Here is a 7,734-nt window from a genome sequence, read left to right as displayed (position 1 = left end):
TGAGTTTTCTCCTCTGCTTTTTATGCATACACAAATGTAAGTTAATATATAAGTTCATAAAACTGGTATATATGCTTTGTAGCATACATAACGCATTACAGGCAATAAATGATCTACATGGTGTTTCTGAACTCTTGGGAAAAACTTTAAGGGGGAAAGTAAACATCTGGACAAACAATATAATGGTAAAAATAAGGGTCCGAAACGACTTCCAAAGGCGATGAGCGCCATTAAAGTTTAGAGTCAAAAATTTAAAATGATCATAAAAAACGGAAAAATTGGTCAATTCGTTTGCGGATTTTGCTAAAATTATTCTTTGTATCAGTATTTTCTAGAAGATAAATTTTGAAGGTGTAGTTTGCCGATAGAGGGCGCTTTAGATTTTGAATGATTTTTTTTTTTACTGCTGTTTTTGAATCTCTTTAAATGTTTTCTAATGCTTGGACTTAAACTTAAATTTTGATCTCAAAATCTGAGTTGTTTGGGAGTGATTAAGTAGCGAAACCTGAACTTTCATCAAAGGTTGAATTACGCTTTGTATCATGAATTTATCAAGAATAAATTGAGATGCAACCAACAAACACGGCAGGAATATAGTTTGGTAAGAGATGATTTAAGTTTCGCCGACAATTACAAAAGGGTAAGCGCGCTATGCGCATACTAGATGCGCAAACAGGTACGATTGAAAGTGAGAAAGCTTGTGTCAAAGGGCACTTCAAACGAAACTGTCGGGTTGTAAGGACGTTATTGTGACTAGAACGACCTTTTAGAGGTAAACGACTAATTGTTGATCTTTTTAAAGGCACGTACTGTACGTTTCAGAGAAGCAGGTTGGTTGTACGCGTATATCCGCCGCTACTTCGGTTGGAGCGATATGGTAGCAGCTTAGTGTATTTAAAAATAAATAAATCAGTCCATTGCGATCGATTAAAGCATTCTAGAAACAGAAATGAGCGCGAAGATCACACATCATACCTGTAAAAGCGGTCACTACCGTATTAACAAGGTCGCTAACATTAGTTCCATGCCGTTTAACACCTTCCAAGAAACAGATGGTATCAAGAAAAACAATCCTGCGTAGACTGAAAGAAGGTGGTATCTCGAACCGTCGTTCCATTGTGGAGGATTGGATTTTCGTAGATTTAATTTTCGCTTCACTTGATTAGCTGTGTTGTGACTAGAGATGAAAACAGTCGGAAAAAAACCGGAAAATTTCCGAAAATAACCGAAAAAAACCGTTTTTTTCCGAAGGAGTAAATTTCCACTTCGGAAAAATTAAAAAAAAAATGAATTTTTCAACTTTAGGGTTTTAATTGAAATTTTCAGCAAAAAGTGATTAGAAAATTTTCCCACTTTAATTCCGATGCAATCCCCCCCCCCCCCCCGTTTTATGATAAAATACTATCTAACCTTAATGCAAGTTTTTGTATGGTAATATAATTTTTATATACATCAAAAAAATAACGTTAAAAACGTTTAATAATATTTTTTGCAAAAAAGCTTAAACCAATAACCTTAGTGAAGAATTTATTTTCCTTCTTCAAGAAACAAACAAGCATAAGATCAACCACAAAACTATGTTTCTGCTGACTGTGCAAATCAAATGTACAGGGTGCCGCAAAAAAAAAAAAAAAAAAAAAAAAAAAAAAAAAAAAAAACCGGGCAAGCAATTTTCCATGAAACTTTATTTAAAATGAATAAATTTAAAAAACACAAAAATAATATATGAGTACACCTTTATCAATCAATACATTTAATTGGTTTCAAACTAGCAGCCTTTTGCAGTAATACAGAGATGCAACTGTTTATTGAATTTTTCATTCAAGAGCCACAAGTCCTTTAATCAATCCTATTCTCTATATAGCAGTTGGTTTAGAGAGTTCAAACTTACGTGTAGTTTAGGGTAGACTTTCGACTCCTAAATATGCCATACAGTGTAATAAATGGGATTGAGGTCTAGCGAGTAGAGCGTCCACTCAAAAGATAATATCATGTCAAAAAAAAAAAAAAATGCGCCTTGCACCAGTCTTGCCTTTTTGCCCATAGGAATCGGTGTGGAGTTCGAGGAAAATATCTAGTTTACATTGCTGAAGTGCTCTTAGGCCCACAGAAGTACAATAACTTCCAAAATGTCCTTCTGATTCACTTTTTAATTCATTTTACAGCCCTCATCGACAAAAAAACAACTAGAGATTTTTTTTCGCTTGTGCTGATTCCATCTTAGACCAAGCCTGTCTTCGGGTTTTGACGAAATCTAAGACTTTCAGAGGTGCTTCTTGAAGTGTCTACTGACCAAATCCTATGGTTCTGGGGGATGTGAGCCGGTTGAACGGTAAATCAGTGAAAGGTATCTCTTCCAGCGTAGACTTGCGGCCTGTCTCAAACATTTTTGGAATCTTTGGAGTCGTACAAATGCCTGAACTTTTTGGAACTCGTAAAACTTCTGTTTGAGCTGTTTTTTCCCTTAGTCGCACTAATCGGTCACAAATTCCCATTTTACGAACGACTGCTCTCATGGAAATCCAATGATTTCATTGAACTCACTTTTGGATGACCTAACGATTAACTCAAATGTTCATTGTTCATTTTGTCAACTTTCCGGACATCGACGATTATTCCCAAGCCACTCGAAACGACATACCGTTTCAAATACTGTTTGCCGGGACACAACAAACAAACGAACTGTCGTTCTACTTGGTTAAACAATTTAAAATAGCAGGTATTTTATTTAAAATTGTAAGAAAACCGAAAAACAATACATAAACTAGGAACTATATTGTAAACTATTTTCTAATAAAGTGAGAGACAAAAGTAAATTAGGCACTTATTAAAATCAAATTACCTTTCTTCCATTCAATGATACAATTTTCGTCCGATATTTTGTTTGCCGCACCCTGTATAACTGCCGTGCTAAGCGAAAAAGTGGAATTTGACGTTGGGCTCAAGCTGAGTTATTGTGTTTTAAAGTTTGGCTCTTCCATACATTTGATTCAAATTTCTTTTTTTCTTTTTCTTTTTTTAAGTTCTTGATCAAATGACCCTAAAACATATTATTTATTATGTACTAGTGGTACCCGCACGGCTTTGCCCGTAATAGAAAAATTAAAAGGCCTTTTGGTTCGCCTGTATACTTACAAATACTGTATGGTGATTTTTCTCGCCAATTTTCTTGTACCCATGTTACGGTTAAACGTTATGATAATTTCGTAATTTACTCGTCCATCTTATGATATTTTCCATTCTTAAAATTGGAATAGAAAAAGAACCACATCGAATTTTCTAAAAATCGCTCCGAGGTGCACACTCCCATGCTACAAACTAACTTTGTGCCAAATTTCATGAAAATCGGCCGAACGGTCAAGGCACTATGCGCGTCACTGAGATCCAGACATCCTCCGGACAGAGAGACTTTCAGCTTTATTATTAGTAAAGAAATTGAATATTGGCTCTTCCATATATTTGATTCAGATTTCTTTTTTTAAGTTCTTGATCAAATGACACTAAAACATTTTATTTATTATGTAAAATGCGGAACAGAGAACAAATTGTTCTAATAACTCGGTTTTGTTCAAAAATGCTGGTATGACTACTTTTACTACTGTGCTTAGCACGGCCATATGAATAAACTGAAACTCCAGTTTAAGTTTTGGTTCAGCTTAAGAAAAAACAATTTAGTTTTGATTTAGACTTAGACTGGGTTGGAAGAAATCCATACTCAATAGCTTTTATTTTCAGACAGTAACATAGTATATATATATATATATATATATATATATATATATATATATATATATATATATATATATATATATATATATATATATATATATATATATATATATATATATATATATATATATATATATATATATATATATCATGTTTGAATGTCGAAAATTTCAGTTAATATTTCAAGTTTCAAAGGCAATCTAAAATATAAAATTTAATTTTTATGATTAGACGCACATTACCCAATATTATTGGTTGAATGACGACTGGACTTATTTCTGGTGTTCGACCATGAAAGCTCTCAGTTATAACACAAAAAAGTTTTTTCTTTTTAATTCATCTTACCTTTATGTGTATTTCTGTCAAGCAGAAAAAGAAGATGTGTGGACAGCATATTTTTTTTTAATGCTTAACACTTTATATGTTCCAAGAAACACAGAGCTGTTAAGAAACCCTAATTTTATTCATAAAGAAATCAAAATTTCCTTTTTTTTCCAAATTTTCCCGAAAAAAAACGGTAAAAAACCGGTTTTTTTTCCACCATTTCAAAATTTCCGGAAATTTTACATCTCTAGTTGTGACAGACCAGAGGAATTTTTTACCTTCAACGATGAATCCTGATTTAGTCCCAGTGGTCATAGGTAGCCCATTTCACTCCATGTCACGCGGTGTTTTGTTCTGTATAGCTGCTAGAGTAGGCTATGACTTACGGCTTTGTAGCCTTTTTTGCGTCATAACTTCTTAATAAAACAATCTTTTGTTCTGAATTTGCAATCAGTTCCTCATCTTGTCATAGGTAGCATCAAATTTAAGTTATATTCGCTCGTTTCCTTCTGGGCTAATGTGTTTTATTTATTTATTTATTTATTTTTGACCAATCACATTGCTTATTGTTCTCATTTGACTGTTTTGAATTCCTATGATTTTATTTCCCCCCGCCTCCCTCTGCAGCACCACTGTCGATCGGCCTCACGATGCTGATCCTCTTGCGAAAACCGTCTCCAGGTTGCGTCCATATCCTACACACACACGCATACATACACACACCTACAAACTCACACACACACACCTGCACACACAAATACACACACTCATGTCTGCACACAGACACAAACACACACGTCTACATGCACACACACTCGTGATTGCGAAAAACATAATTTGAATTCCAAATATCAAAATTCAAATTAATTTTCATTTTATTTTATTTATTTTTTTATTTATTTACTTATTTTTTGTGACAGAGTGTATTTCAACTTTTGAGATGAAAATTTAAGTTTAAGTTCAAGCATTAGAAAAAACCTTAGGAGATTTGAAATTAGCGGTAAAAAATAGTTGTTTGTTATTCCAAAGTTACTCTAAAGCGCCCTCTATCGGTATTTTTAAACTACATCTTTTAAACCTATTTTCAGGAAAATACTGATAAAAGGAATAATTTTAGCGAAAAACCGTAAACGAATGACATAATTTTTCGTTTTTCTTTATGATGAATTGAAATTTTGGACCCTAAACATTAATGGAGCCTATCTAATTTGGAAGACGTCCGCCCCCCCTTCCTTATTTTTGCCATTATATTTTTTTGTCCTTATGAGTACTATCTCCCCTTAAATATTTGCCCAAGAGTTCAGAAACACCCTGTATTAGTAACGTGCTTTAAAATGTTTAAGGTTTTAAAAAGTAGCGTTTTCCTTCAATACTGTTATAAAAAGAAAACAAGAAATTCTTTTTTTTTATCCTATTGATTAGTAATATTCATGTACTGGGTTATTGTACTTCTACTTTCTTTAACCCATTCCTAATCAGTACTAAAGCAAAAAAGTTATCGCAATGTTTTCTGAATAATATTAATAAAAATTGTTTAACAAAAAATGTTCATAAATCAAATGCTCCATTTTTAATGACATTGTGTGCGAAAATAAAATTGTCTTTAAGTTTTCATTTAGTGACCTACTGCCCCCAAATAAAGTTACAATAAAATACATTTATAGTTTGGGAAATATATATGTTTAATTAAACAGTTTTGACAACGTTTATTTATAACTACGACATTATGTCTCGTTGAAATATGATATTCTATTCTATAACTATTGTGATACTCTAGTATATACACCTCTACAATTTGCCGCTGAATGTGAAAAAAAGGTGTTAAGGGCATACCGAATGAAACGAATAACATTATTGTAGGCTTTTTAAATTCCTTTTTATCCAGCAAAAAGTTACTTCGACTAAGAACACAACTTTCCGACCAAGAACACATACTTTTGTTTTGGGGTTAGTTCATTGTTTATTCTAAAATCATGTTGTTGTAATGGGGTGGTTTCCTTCACTCAAAAGTACTACTTTTAGTCATTGAAATGGATAGAATGAGCAAAAAAAAAACATGTACCCAGAAAATACTTTTATTTTCCCAACAGTTTTTTTTTAATTACTTATTTATTTATTTATTTTTTTTGAATGTCCGATTTTTCAAACAAGGCGTGGTCTTCATGTCGCAAATGATGCACTTTGCCGCATCTTTCTACTACGTTTCCACGTTATGATAATCAAGCAGCGAATTAAAAATGCGTCTACGCTTGCTATCAACCACACAGTATGTTTTTTTTAAAATATTAAACTTAAAGAAATCATTTTAAAAATGGTCAGATTCTATGTTTTTAAGCATGCTCTTCGAAAAAAAAACTTTTAAAATTTTGGAAACGACCCCATTGCGGCAGTTTAGCTATTATGCTTAACAGTAGCAGTAAGCATTAAATCGTTAGTTCTAATTGCTGTCAATAGCTAAGCCAAATAAGAAAAAAATATATTACCCGAGGGGAGAATAAAATGAGCTTTTCAAACACGTGATAAAATATAGGTTGTCTTTTGAAGTTTTAAAGTTTCCACACATTTTATTATAAAGACGACATCTCAACGACAGATTCAGCTTTTATTTTGCACAATATTTATAATGCATGGACAGATAACAAGTGTGTTTGTCAAAAGGGTTCAAACAGGGAATTTTTCCTTTTTTTTCAGGACTGTACAATCAGTGCCCCCTTCCAGATCACTATCATAGCAGAATAAATATCAAAGGTGAAACACAGAAAGGAGGGTGGTATGCAAGGGGGAATTTTTTTTAGGGTTCAAATTTCACTCCGATTTTTTTTAACTGTTCCAAAATCAGAGTGAAAAATCTAAAAAAAAAAATCGGAGTGAAATTTGAACCCTAAGAAAAATTCCCCTTGCATACTTAATTGTTTATTAAAATCAAGGTGGGCCGTTGTGGAAACAAACGTTATTCCATAATTACGAGTAGATGTTACTGACTATGAGCAGATTTCATCATTAAAACGCAACCAATTTTTAAAAAGACAGTTTTATAAAGGTATTAGTGGCTCCGCACGGCTTTGCCCGTAGTAGAAAATTAAAAGGTCTTTTGGTTCGTCTGTATATTTACAAATAATGTATGATGAATTTATCGCCAATCGGCTTGCCCATGTTACTGTTCCACGTTATGATAACTTGGTAATTTACTCGTCCATCTTATAATAATTTTGCTCGGGAAAAATGTTCTCGAAAGTGGAATAGAAAAAGAACAAAATCGAATTTTCGAAAAATCGCTTCGAACACCCCTCCATGCTACAAACTAATTCTGTGCCATATTTTATGAAAATCGGCCGAACAGTCTAGGCGCTATGTGTGTCACAGAGATCCTGACAGACAGACAGAGATCCAGACAGAGATATTTTCAGCTTTATTATTAGTAAAGATATGAACAACATTTCTAATACGTATTGTATTTTAAACTTACTAATTACTTAGTGAATATTTTTAATACAAACTAAAACAAACATTGACTTCCCACACCGTTTATTTATCGTAACGCTTTTCACTAAAAATATAACTCTACCGATAAAAGCAGAAAATTCTGAGTATTAAGCCGATGACTTCGAAAGTTAGAAGAAAAAATCTTTTACATTAACGAGCTGCTGAGAAAGCGATATTAAATTCTGCTCAGAAATTTGT

This window comes from Uloborus diversus, chromosome 1 (assembly GCF_026930045.1).
Source record: "Uloborus diversus isolate 005 chromosome 1, Udiv.v.3.1, whole genome shotgun sequence".
In the NCBI taxonomy this organism is placed as follows: Eukaryota; Metazoa; Arthropoda; class Arachnida; order Araneae; family Uloboridae; genus Uloborus; species Uloborus diversus.
The sequence above is the reverse complement of the archived record's forward strand: the minus strand, read 5'-3'. Positions refer to the sequence as shown.